We start from the raw sequence: 14,078 nt of genomic DNA, 5'->3' as shown, positions 1-14,078 counted from the left end.
AGCCGAACTAAGTCTCTTTGGTTATGTCACTGTCATAAACACTCGGCACCCCTGCCACCCGCCCCATCCCACAGCTACATGCACACCTTTGCTCTCCCAAGACAGTAGCAACCGATCACTGAAAAATCCTAATACAACAGTGACACTAAGGGTGCTTTCACACATGTAGTCCCATATGAATATGTGAACAGTAATAGGAAGAGAGACAAGTAAAATAAATGAATGATGTGGGAGTAATATGAAAGAGAGTGTGGAAATGTGTGATGTGTTTGTTTGTGTGCTGACAAAGCAGCTCTGAAAATGGATAGATAGATAGATAGATAGATAGATAGATAGATAGATAGATAGATAGATAGATAGATAGATAGATAGATAGATAGATAGATAGATAGATAGATAGATAGATAGATAGATAGATGGATGTTTGTGTGTGTGCTGCCTGATGGAGCGCTGGGTTGTGAGTGTGTGTGCATGCCTGTTGCCACGACGACAGTGTGTGTGATTGCTGTGTGTTGCTGCTGAGCTGTCATTGCAATGAGTTGCTCAGTTCCTCGTACAAAGATCTTCTCTGCCTTTTTTTACTGGCTCCGCCATGATATAAGTGAGAAAAGTGAATTAGTAGACAACCATGTGCAGGCACGGGGCTGGTCATAATCTAGCATTAGTTTGTATTCGGCTGCTGTAAAGCAGTACGTCTTGCCACCGGGTCTGAGGCAGGAAAGTTGCAAGTGCAGTTTTCTGGCCAGAGACAGCAGGGGGAGATGAAAGACTCTCCCCAATCACACCATAAATACTTGTATTACCCTCACAGGGACTCTGAGAAGGATTTATTAGGTGAAAAAGTTATTTAGTTCTGCTTTAAAGACAAATAAATTATTACCTTAAAATTAAAAAAATAAAAATGTATCATAGACACATAATTTAAGGTTAAATTCAATCTTTAAATAAATACTTGTTTATCAAACTTATTATTAATATTATTATTTATGCATTTCTTTTCTACACATGCTTTATTCTGTACATTTTCTGAACTGGACAGTGGTTTCATTCATCTCTAAACCAAACTGTTGGAGAAGACCAGGGAAAACCCACGCACGATTATAGACAACATGCATATACGGCACCATTCTAGTTTAAACCTACATTCAACAACAAAATACAATACAATTATTTCTGATTTACCTCACATTGGCTCAAACAGAGGTTAAAATGTGGTATAAATGTGAGAATAATCATGAATATGAGATTCCTGCAAATCCTACTTAAATAATATACCATAATTAACAATAGAAAAGGAAAAAAAAGACTCGTGTGGATTCTATAGAACAGAATAATAAACAGATCAGAAATTAACCTCATGGACAACGATAAAGTAAACCAGGTCTAATTATTTAGAAACCTTTAAATGCCATGGCTAAGAGATCAATAGATGATTACTCAAACCAATAATGGGTGTTTAATGATACTCCAGCTCATTAAAGTGCTAGACATCCTTATTGAATGTTTTTGTAATTGACATGGAAACCATAGACCTCACAAGTAGTCCATAATAAGCCCCACCTTCATGCTTTCCTGTTGTGTTTTTCTGTGTTATGCTGGGCTGGTAATGCTGCAGTTCTCCTGTATGGATGTGCTGGGACCAGTCTGTCAGCTCACTGTGCAGCACCAGTAGTTCCAGGTCACCTGATGCATATTATCCATGCTTCGCTTTTGCTTTCTCCACTGTCAGTTTGTTAGAAGACCAATTAGGCATGGTCAGCTTACGTTGTTGCTATGGAAACGGGGTTAGTCCAGGGGAGGGTTTGGTTTTGTCCTAAACCTCAAGATGTGTGAGTCAAATATTGCAATTTTTTGGTGCGGTTGTGTAGTGCAATAGACTTAAACTCCCCAAGTTATTATAAAATCATATCATATAACTATAGAGAACATTGGACATTTAAATAAAATGCTTGAAAATTATCACTTTTATTGACAATTTGTCAGGCGGACAGACATTTTTTTGTCTTTTGAGGTATGTTGAAGCAAAAAGCCATCCCCGGAGTCTTTTTTTTTGCTAGTTTCCCATATGTGTCAGACTACACCATGCAAACTCTTAGGTTATATGAGCATTTATGTCGCTGCAGTACCTTATTTTTAAATTACATCATTTCGCCAAAGGCTTTTCCAAAAAAGAGAGTATTTTGACCCCTGAGATCAAACAGGGTAGAGTTGGGGTCAGTGTTATAAGATAACAGGACATAATAGTAACAAAAAAAACAAAAAAAACATCCTGAGGAGTTATACTCTCGCTCCCTGCCTAATTATTTAGGCCAGGGGTTCTCAAACTTTTTGGACCGTCACGATACAGAGATGTGGTGGTGCAGGACCCAAGTGCAGAGACAGCTTGAGGCAGCAGGCATGCGTAGCTTTCATAATAATTGTCCATGTTTAATGCTCAAACCAACCAAAAACCAAAATGCAAAAAAGGCACAAGGAAAACAAGGAGCTGGAGAGAACATGCTTCATCAACAACCCAAACACACTTGGCTACTTCTGAATAGTCTATCCTATCTCCTTTCCTATCCACTTTTCCTTAACCCCGTGGATGACGTCACAGGGTTAAGGAAAGGTGTTTGGAGACTATCTTTGGGAGTTAGGGAAAGACCTTCACGTTGTTTTGACAATCAGACGCACTTCCACTAGGTGACGTAATAATCCGGCAGCGGTAAAGGCAACGTCTGCCATGGTAAAAAAAAAAACTACAAATTTTTGAAAATGTACTAAAAGCACATTCATTTATAACACTTTCCCATGTGCCTCTAACCACTGATATAATCTCAAATATCACAAGGTTTGAATGTAAATCAAAGGAAAAGAGGCTACCAGGCTACGAGGAACAAAAATGAAACTTGAGAATGGTTGCTCACACTCATCTTACCCTCAGAAATCAACATTATTCCAAAAAAAGTATGATTTTATGAAATGATTACATTTATGCAAGATATAGGCTTACATAATGTAGTAAGCATACACATGTACAACCGCACAAAGCATTCCTAAGGGAAGGAAGTATGTTTAATGTGGCTAAAATGTCTCTCATCCTTTTTTCTTGAACAACAGAGTGCTCTGTTTTAATTCAAATATAATCTTATGAAATGGCTTTTGCATATCATATGTTATGGGTTTAGATTATTTAAAGTTGTTCAAGGCATATTATTGCATTGGTAACTTACATGATCTGCATCACTTTTCAGTCATCGTGAGTTTCCGTGAACGCTCAGATGAGCGGGTCCCTTTAAATGTTGCCGCAAGGAATTGTGGGGCAGCATCATCTGGTCTCCTTTGGTAAAGGATGCATCAGTGTTTCCTAGGCTAAAGGAGGTTACAAAGGAAGCATTGAGCCTCCTTTCCTTAGCTTTTAGAGAACTGGAACGTTCCATATCATGGTTGCCACTTAAACACTTCCAGGGGTTAAGGAAAAGTGGATAGGAAAAGAAATAGGAGGGACTTTTCAGACACACCACTGGAAACACAAAGACAAGAGTTAACATGTGAAGTTGGACTTCAAAGCAGAAAAAAGCAAAGAATCTCAGAAAAAACTAAAAGATGACCAAAGGGGCGACACATAAACAAAAATTAACAGACCCTGGCATGGCCCCCTTATAATCCTCACATGAATTGAACACAATTTACTGCCATTAGTAGCTTTAAATGTCATAGGAATTATGTATTCTGTATATAACTTCAAATGTGTACCAATAAACTAAATATGTGCAGATTTATTTGAAAATAAAAAACTGAAATACTTTAATACCAGATTTTATAACCATTGAGTCAGCCATCACACTTCCCAGTGACAGTAGTGGGTCAAGTCCAGTTTCTATACTAGTATGTACTGTATTTAACGTTTGTTTTATTGGTGCATCACTTCCCATATTTAGTTGTACACATATTTGTTTTAAAAAATATAATTTATGGGCCCCTAAGCTACACCTTGAGAACCCTTGGAGGTGTAATGGTAGAATTATTTATATGTACATTGCACAATATATATATCATGACTCTGGAATAAACTCCACAAAAGATGATTTGGTCCATTTTGCCTTTATTTCATCAGACACGGTGAATGCTCGAAGACTTCCATAACAGAGGTCCTCGGACCCCAGTTTGGGAACAACTGAATTAGGCAACTTAAGAAGCACTTCCTCCCAGACATCTCCTTTATAGTAACACAGGATGCACAGGATTGAATGTGTCACTGTGGAAATGCATTGGTAACACCACGAGAAAAACAACCGACAGCACTTTATAAACTAATACGACAGTGAACACTCGCTGTAACGAGATGAGGTTAAGTCACGATGAGATGATGTTAAGTCATGATGAGATGAGGTTAAGTCATGATGAGACGAGGTTAAGTCATCATGGCAGCGTCACTGAACTGTACATCAGTGGTGAATGTTAGTGGTTAGCATTTGTATTTGGTGCTTGTGTGCTGTTACTCCAGCGTTCCAAACTATTACAACAGGCATGCCGGAGACTTGGTCTGAATGTGGTGGCACTGAGTCAGTCCACCTCTCTGATCTGTAATACTGTTGTTGAATTGTTTTTTCAAAGATAATTTAGGTATATCATCCATGGAGACCTTGTACTGTCACGCTCGAGCATGGACTAAAACCCAAATGCACAACTCAGGAGTCAAAGTTCAAATAAAGAATCTTTTAATAAACAAGGTAACAACGTAAAATCACTCTCACAGAGGAAAAACAGCCGTAACAAAGGCAAGGACAAAGTATCAAATAATACTAGGCACAACCATGGCAAAATGAAACAAAGTATCAAAGGAATACAAAACCTGACCTGATGAAGAACATGAAACCTGAAACATGGAATAAACACTGGTTCTCTGCCTGCACACAACAAGACAAACTGGCACCGGACAAAGGGAGACACCGACTATTTGTACATGAGGTAGGGGAACACAGGTGGAACCAATCAGGGGCGGAGTTAACAATCACACTGGAGGGAAATCACACAAAGGGAGGAAGTCCGGATCTGAAATGAGAGGGAAGAGATGAGTATCAAAATAAAACAGGAAGTGGATGAAAAAACAAAGACAAAAAACTAAACATAACCTTCTGGACGTGACATGTACAAGACAGAGCCTTAGCTGACTTAGCCCACTACTAACAGAGGTGTAGATTACACTGATATATCCTATCCAAGTAGAAGTACTGTTAGTTGATTGAAATTGTACTCAAGTACAAGTAAAAAGTAGCTCAATTAAATAGTAATCAAAGTAAAATTTATTAATTACTTTCACCCCACGCGTTTATTGTTGGTAATAAATGTTGCCACGGTTCCCTTGCATACAGTAAACATCTCATGTATAAACTTAAAAAGGAAGACACCAAATCTTGCACAATTGGAAGTTAATTTATTTTCCACAAAGGCATCTGTATAAAATAAAAGGTTTGTCAAAATGTACAATTCTTTTTCAAATAAAAAGACACCAATAACAGATGCTTTGCCATCATGGGATACATGGTGCTTGTAGAATCTTCTGGCGATGCTATGAGAAAATAACCAGTATTCAATGCTGTTTTGGCGCGGTGGTTGTTTGGTTATGATGTGCTGCATTTTTTTTGTTGCCTGGTCATTTAATTTTTTTGTAGTATCACAATGTCTGTTGATCATTTAAAACCAAAAAATGTAATTTTCTCAGGAATGGTTGGGTGTAGAAATGTAACGAATTACTTTACTTCTTTTCAAAAGTACTTAAGTACAAGTAAAATTCCTATACCCATAAAAGCAACTCAATTACAGTAACATAAATACTTGTAATCCATTATTTTCACCTCTGCCTGCTGTCTTTTGCAGTGCACTTACATAGGACTGCAACTCATTTTAGTCACATGGTGCAGGTCATTGCTTGTTTGATTGAGCTTGTTTTATGTTGCTATTCTGAGCTCAGTGCTATGTTTCGTATCGTATCCATGCATTCTTCTTGGCAATTGTGTTCTTTTTGATTCAATAATGCACAAAATTTCTTGTCGTGGGAAAAAAGACAAAAAAAAATGATGTTTCGTTTGTTGTTTCTATCAGATATCGAACTACACAAGGCAAAAGGAAGAACACTTCATGGATACTGTATGTCACCAGTCTGACACAGTGAAATTGATCACTCCTGTTTTATTCACTTTATCCTTAGCCATGTGGGAATAACAATAAACTGTCCAACTGCTCAGCACCAGGTCACAACTGGGTGATTGGTGACTCCAGCTCTTGACAGGTTGTCAGTGGTTACAGGGCCAACACAGTCAGAGAATCACATCCATACTACACACAGTCAGGTGTTCTATTTATACACACAACACCTATTACCCCAACACACAGGTTTAAAAACATAGGGAGGAAAATATAAATTAGACTTCCCCCAACTTGATAATATTTCAGACCAATAGCACGCAGCTTTCTAAATGACTGACTGAGCCTATACTACGACGCTGGATTTCCTCTTATCACGCTAACTTCCCTGATTTATTTATTTTTCACACAGGCCCATGTAGCTTTGGATTATTTTCTTCCTCATTAATAAAACCCTTCATTTAAAAACTGCATTTTGTGTTCACCTGTGTAATCTTTGATTAATGTTTAAATTTGTTCGATGATCTGAAGCATTTAAGTGTGGAAAACATGCAAAAAATAAAGAAATCAGGAAGGGGCAAACACTTTTTCACACCACTGTAGTTATCACAGTGGGCTTGTACTACAAAGCTGGATAAGTATATCCAGGATGTCTCTCCGTTAGCGGGTTCAGCTAACCAGACATTCTCTGTCAGGGAGCAGCTGTACTACAAAGCAGGATATAAACACGTTCACTTAAGACAGGTGATTTGAGACAGACTACGTGCGCGCTCCTGGGGCAGGGGTGGAGATTGCAGTGTCAGACCAATCACAAACACAAAGAAACTATGTAGAGCAACTTACGTTACAATAATAACTAGAAAAGCACTCAGAGAGCGCAGACCTCTGCCAAGCAACTCAAGCTCAGCAAACACGCTCCGGTCACGGTAACGTGATAAACTCAGGATTACCATGACTACCTGTGAACATTGAGCTGTTTGACTCTGAGTGAACCTATGACATCATCACAAGTTCCACAGTGTGGATGGGAAAATGAATAGGATATATATGTATATATATATATATATATATATATATATATATAAATATATATATATATATATATATATATATATATATATATATATATTCTTTTGGTAGCCAGAACATCACCTGTTCTTTATCCCATTTATCAATTTTCCTGAACATTTCATCCAAATCCGTTCATAACTTTTTAAGTTATCTTGCTAACAGACAGACAGAATGACTGACAGACAAACGGAGGGTACAACATAACCTTACCGCTCTGTGCTTCGCTCTTGGCGGAGATAATAATAATTCTTTAAAAATATAAAGAATTTAAATCCATAATTCAGACCAAAAACAACATTGTTGCTGCAGAAAAAGCAGGAACAAAGGAATGCAGGCAGGAAGCTGCCGACACAGTTAATGCGTAAAAACATGAGATTATACAATATAACCAAGAGACAATGGTTACAATATAAAGGGAGAACTTAACGTTATTCATCCAAAAGAATCCACAAAACTTCAAACTACTTCTGTTCGTGGTTTAACTTTATGGAACCACATTGAAAATAATTTAAAGTCTTGTAAAAACTCAGTGATATTTAAAAAACAATACAAACTCATTCTAATTTATTCATATAAATGTGCATACTAAGTAAAGTACTCGCTATCTTATTATTCTGTGTGTATATGTGAAAATATGGGTCTTGATATTTGTTTGATGATCTGAAACATTTAAGTGTGGAAAACATGTAAAAAAAAAAGGTAAGAAATCAGGAAAGGGGGCAAACACTTTTTCACACCACTGTAGATTAGCGTGACACATGCTAAACTGACCTAAGAAAAGAAAAGAAGAAGAAGACCTTCAGCAAATTCTGGCCAAATTTGTCTCAGGTTGTCACTCTTCCCCAGAGGCTGCGTGTCAGAACATCACACTTGATCACTTGTCAACGCCTCATGAAACTTGCACCATTTCCAGCTGAATTTATTCTGCTTCTGAGTAACTTATCGAGACCCAGAACAACAACAAAAAAATAGTGCATGAAAACGCTGATAGGGAAGATATATAGAGATAAAGACCAAAGGAAGCTGCACGGCCTTCACCATTCCTATAGTGGAGTCTTCTGCTTAGCTAAGAAGATCAACAGAGAGCTAGTGGTTCATTAAACTGAAACTACCTATAGTAGAAACTGATATATTACACAGTTGTAAAATTAATGCAACATTATATGTTTTCAATCCTAAACTTTATACCATGTATCTTTCCATGAGAGTTCATAAATTAGCATTTCTGGATTTTGTAAGAGGATAATTTCCCTCTGTTTAGACAACACACAAAAACATACACTAACTTCCACATTGAGCCTTTCACAACAAAAGTAACATTTCACTTTTTGTCTAGATCTAGATCAGTGGTTCCCAAACTTTCCACAGTCCCGTACGCCATCAGACATTTAACCTGAAAACATGTACCCCCTACTCCTGCACACTTAAAACACATAACGTAATGTCATACACAATGTAGTCTTACAGTGTAATTTGCCCCTGAATGTTTCCTATCCTGTTAAAGAATAATACATAAAAAAGCAAATTATAATCTGAAAGCACACAAGAAAACATGGTATTCAGAATTAATACTTGTTTGATTTATCTAATTATTCAGCCCACTGGCATTTTCAGTAATAAACCAGTCAGTGTACTTTTTGGTCACTGAATTTTCTGTTCAGAAAAGAAAAACAAAAAACTATTGGTTATCTAATTTTTGTTTTCAAATTGAAAAAATTAAATTGTAATTCAAGGCATATTTCTTTTTCAGGGTCAAGAAGGGATAAACAAACTGGTTGATTTAAAAAAAAATAGTTTCTTAAAGGGACCCTCCGCTATTTTTACAAATGTGGCCTAAAACCTTTAAAATGTCTTTAATGGGAGACCACAGGGGGCGACAGTTCCAACTCTGCTGTTTCATAGACGACATGAAGAAGAGAAGAAGAGCAAAAAATCCAGAGATTTATTTATTTATTTATTTTATTTATTTATTCAGTTTATTTCCGACATGGTTACATTCACTTTTTTTTTTTTTTGTACATGCCGAAAAAGGAGACGAGAGAAGCAGTTTGCTTATCTGGGTCCCGTCCCCTGTTTTACCATCGCAAATTTACATGGGTTTACATGTCTCTCTGGTCAAACATTCTTGAGTTGTTCTGAACAGTCCTTTTTTGTGTATTCTCATCTGTAGTCAGTATTGTCTTTTTTTTTCTTTTTTTTTCCTCCTCCTCTCTATCGTTGTTCGTGTTGGCCTTGTTCCCTGCCAGACGTTGTTAGCATTCCTCCAGTGCAAGAATAGTTCCTCTTTCGAAGGTGTTTGGAAGTTTTTTTCCCTTTTCATCCATAGTGTCACCACTCGGGAATGTCTCTTGGCAGTGTTGTATTTTCCACTGTTAGATTTAACTTGTATAAACACATTATTATATCTTAGTTCATAAGCAAGGTAGTAATTTCATTGTACAGGAAAACGTGTTTCTAACTGCACATATGACAATAAACACTTTGAATTTAAATTTAATGTAATCCTTAATCACCCCACCACCTAGCAATTGAAATGAATAAATGACAGACCTTTTTTACTCTTGGTTTCCACATTTAATTCAGTCTCCGTAAAATAATCACAATGTTTATATAGATCTGGGTCCATATCCATGATTACCATCAGTAATGTTGTTGTTTAGGTGGATCCTTCGTATTTTCCCAAGTCTTCCATCGTTTTGATGAGGATTGGTTTTCCGTTCTCTTCTCCCAGTGGTGTGATGTAAATTCTGCAGTTCCTTGTCCACGTCTTTAAAATCTTTCCTCCTTTTTTTATTTGGCGTGCCTTCCATGCAATGCTTGCATTTTTTTTTGTCAGGCTTTCATTAATAAAAACCTTCGTTTCCTTCAGCTTTCTTCCTTGCTTCAGTAGTTCTCCTTTGAATTTCATATTCGTGAAGGTTATTTTTACAGCTCTGTTATCATTTTTCTTTGGCAGGAGATGGCAGGAGTTGATTTTGTCAGGGTTCAGGACAATGTCCTTCGACTCCAGGTAATCAATGACCTGTTGTTCAATCGATTTTGTTTCTTCGTCACTCGCGTAACTCCTGGGTTTTATCTTTAGGCCTGTGATGATGACATCTTTCTCTCTTTCCTTTTGTTCCAGCTGTTCAACCCTGGCGTTCAACAATTTTATCTCTTCAGCATTTCTTTCATTCTTTTCTTTCAGTACCTTTGCTTCGCTTTGTAGGTTTTCCAGTGAGTTTTCCAGCGTCTTTTCCAACGACTTTATCTCGGCAGATAGGTTTCGTAGACCCTCGCGTATCATCTCCTTGACCTCTTCCAAACCCGAATTGGGTTCTGAAGGGCCTCCCTGCGGTTTTTTCACCATTTTCCTTCAGTCTTGGGCGCAATTTTTCAGGCTGTTCAGCTGTAGCCAGCTGTAGCCAAGGTCGTGTTATCGGAGCGAATGAAAACACGTCTGCTCTCTCCAAAGACCAGAGATTTAATGAGATAAACTGTTAAACCAGACCATCAACCATTTCTGACAAGAACAGCAGTTCTTTGCAACAGACAGATTCAACCCGGAGCTTTTCTTCTTTATGTCGTCTACGAAACAGCAGAGTTGGAACTGTTTATCAAATTTCGGCAAAGAAAAGAGGTTTACATGAACTTTTTTCACTTTTACTGATTTTTAGAGCAACTCAAAGCAGCACAAACTGTCATTTTGACTGAAAAAGCTGCTAAATGATCCTGAATGCTTCACTCCAATAGAACTCAATGGACTGAAAGGGGCGATTGGCGTCAACAATGGCGTCATTTCAACATGTTGGCACACAGAGTAAAGTAGTCCCAGTTTTAAAAGTTAATAAAATGAATACGGTGCCAAATAACGTGTTTTGTTAGGCATAGGTGTTATAATAAGGACATTTCAAAGGTTTTCGGCCACATTTGTAAAAACAGTGGAGGATCCCTTTAAATAAAAAAACAGAAATACCAGAGAACAGAAAAAAAACAAAAAACAAAAAAAACGCAGTTTTTCATTATGGTGAGACCAAAAGTTGTTCTTTTCAAAATAAGAGCACATATATGAGGACACTGCTGTTTTTCTGGCGCCAAAATATATGAATTCTCTCTATATTTTCCCTGCTGTTTAAATTGTCTTTGAAACCACACTCTGAAATCATTTTTAAAATGGCAAAACAAGGCTTGTCATCTGCAGAAATCGCTGCAAATATATTGCACTGACCAAAGTGGGAGTGGAATAGGTTTTTCAGCAAGATGTGAGGAGATTTTGCTCAGAAAATGGTTCAATGCGACTCACTGATGGACATTTGGAGGTGACAAAATCCCTAAATGAGGTAAGAACCTGAACCTCCCTTTTGCTAACTGTGTGCGTTCAAATGAAAACAAGACATTTTTAACAACTTTAACTCAAAACTTTGTGCATTTATGACAATTATCAATTACATAAATGAATAAAATCTGTCTTTGTATTTGTCGGTTCACAGTTAGTGAGCCGCATTAAACCATTTTCCGTGCTAAATCTCCTCATGTCTTGCTCAAAAACTCCTTCCTCTCCCACTTTGGTACTTGTACTGTATCTTCCCAGTTTATTTATTATTATTCTTTAATGTCTTTGTTTTTTATGACATATGTATTAATTTGTTGTTTTCCAAGGTTTACTTTCAAGTGTGAAAATAACACATATTAGACGTTTCCAAACAAGTTATAACCAAGCACTTAGTAAAGGCTTCATGAGATATAAATGTGGCTATGCCATATAATATTTGTGTATCCCTATGATGTGTTACAATATATGTTGTATATAAAAAGTACTATGACCATGTCAGATTATTGTTGCTACGTCTCTGCAGTCAGAAATACTCATTAGCTCAGCACAAGTGACGGATGCCTTTGAGGAAGACATTGCTCCTCCATCAGCAGCTGACAGACTGACACAGAGTGCGAGTACGAGTCCCAGTGTAGACTTTTAATCAGACAGTTCACCACCAGCACTGATGAATAACCTACTCTGCTGCATAATCTACAGTATACGCCGCGCTCGCCTCTGACCTTCAGTTGAGTTTCACTGAGTCTATTTAAAGACACTAAAGGTAGAGAATATAATAGGTAATCTTTCTCGATTATTACCTTGGTTATTTAGCATTACATCTGATCTGGATGACTCCATTCTCACCCTCTGCTCTCCCGCGTTTCCTGTTCTATTTCCATTTCCTCTGACTTTTCATTTCAATGTTTTCCTGTTGTCTATTCCTCTGTCTTTTCCTGGAGCTGAATTTTCACCCAGGGGAAATTCTGCTTTGTTAATGACATGTGCAGATTGTGTGTGTGTGTGTGTGTGTGTGTGTGTGTGTGTGTGTGTGTGTGTGTGTGTGTGTGTGTGTGTGTGTGTGTGTGTGTGTGTGTGTGTGTGTGTGTGTGTGTGTGTGAGTCTGCAGGGTGTGACATCACAGTGTCGCTGAAGTACTGATTTAAATATGGGAGCATACTGCCCCCTGCTGGCCATCATAGCAAAGCACTGTCATCAGAATTACTTTAATACATGACTTACTCTGCCCTGTGAGTGTCCCTGAACAGCCCCTCCCTCTCTGTATAATCACAGCTTTCTCATTATTAACCTCTGATCAATGAATCGACATTTATACCGTGCAGTAAACGAAGGCGATGGATACACACGGGACACATTACACACATAATATGGCAATGATTCTATCCTCATTTGTATCGATTTAAAATCATATTTAACCATTTACCATGATATTCTGTTTAATTTCCTTTTAAAATACACTATTAAAGCAGTAATAGTTTTTTTTTTTTTTTTTTTAAAGTATATTTTTTACTTCTTTTTTCTATTGTAGATCTTTGTTGAGTGCTTTAAAGCATCACTAAATGGCAGTGGCTACCCGTACGTTGCCATATCAATATACCGACATTCTATCCCTACGCAGCGCCCCTCATTGGCCAGTTTAGGTCACGTGATAGGTCAGTCATTGGCCAGTGACTACGACTTAACCTAACCCTAACCCTAAAAAGTCTTGCAATATAGGGTTATAACCTAACTCTAACCCTAAGACGCTACGTACGCATAAAACGTACCAATAGCACCAGGGGTTGTTCGAACGGCAACCGTACAAATAGACACTTGATTGAAATTGATGACGTGATTTCACTAGTGTCTGCAGCTTAAGCCAAGCCTGCTGCTTAAACCTGGTCGGGACCAGGTTTGTGCCACGGATTGTGTTGCTATGGTAACTAAAGTGTTTTCTCTTTGATGAAACAGCCGTCCAGTTAGAACCCAGCTTAACGGAGCCGGACTCTCCGGTAAACCTTGTTTGATGAAATACCCCTCTGGTATCCAAAGGTTACAGATTTAACTTGTTTCCATGTAACAGTTTTCAACGGGTTCTTCAAAAGATAATGGATATGGAATTTGCTGGTTTAAAACCCCTGTCTTGTTCTTTGTTTTACTTTTTACTTAAGTACATTTAGTAGCATGTACACTTTTAACTTTTACTCAAGTAACGGAGCAACTTCCACTTTAACTTTTACCAAAATAATTTTTTATTCAAGTATCTCTACTTTTACTTGAGTACTAAAAACTAGTACTTCTGCCACCTCGGTTACTCACATTACGTGTTGGAAATACTTCTCAAAACAAAATTAGGTTTTGTTTTGTTTAGGTTTTATTTATTTAAATGTTTTTTTTAAAGTGCAAGTTCTTGAATGTAATGTATTTATAAATGTTTATGTTTCTAGATTAAAAAGCAGGCAAGGGCACTGCTTGATGACAACGAGACCATGGTGTGCCGGATGGAAAACGCAGAGCGCATTTGAGTGCAGAATGCTGAGCTGATGGAGGAAGTTTTTTCTTTAAAGAAAGTTCTTCAAAACCAGAAGGA

Source organism: Gouania willdenowi, chromosome 8 (genome assembly GCF_900634775.1).
Source record: "Gouania willdenowi chromosome 8, fGouWil2.1, whole genome shotgun sequence".
Taxonomy (NCBI): domain Eukaryota; kingdom Metazoa; phylum Chordata; class Actinopteri; order Blenniiformes; family Gobiesocidae; genus Gouania; species Gouania willdenowi.
Note: the sequence above shows the minus strand (reverse complement) of the source record.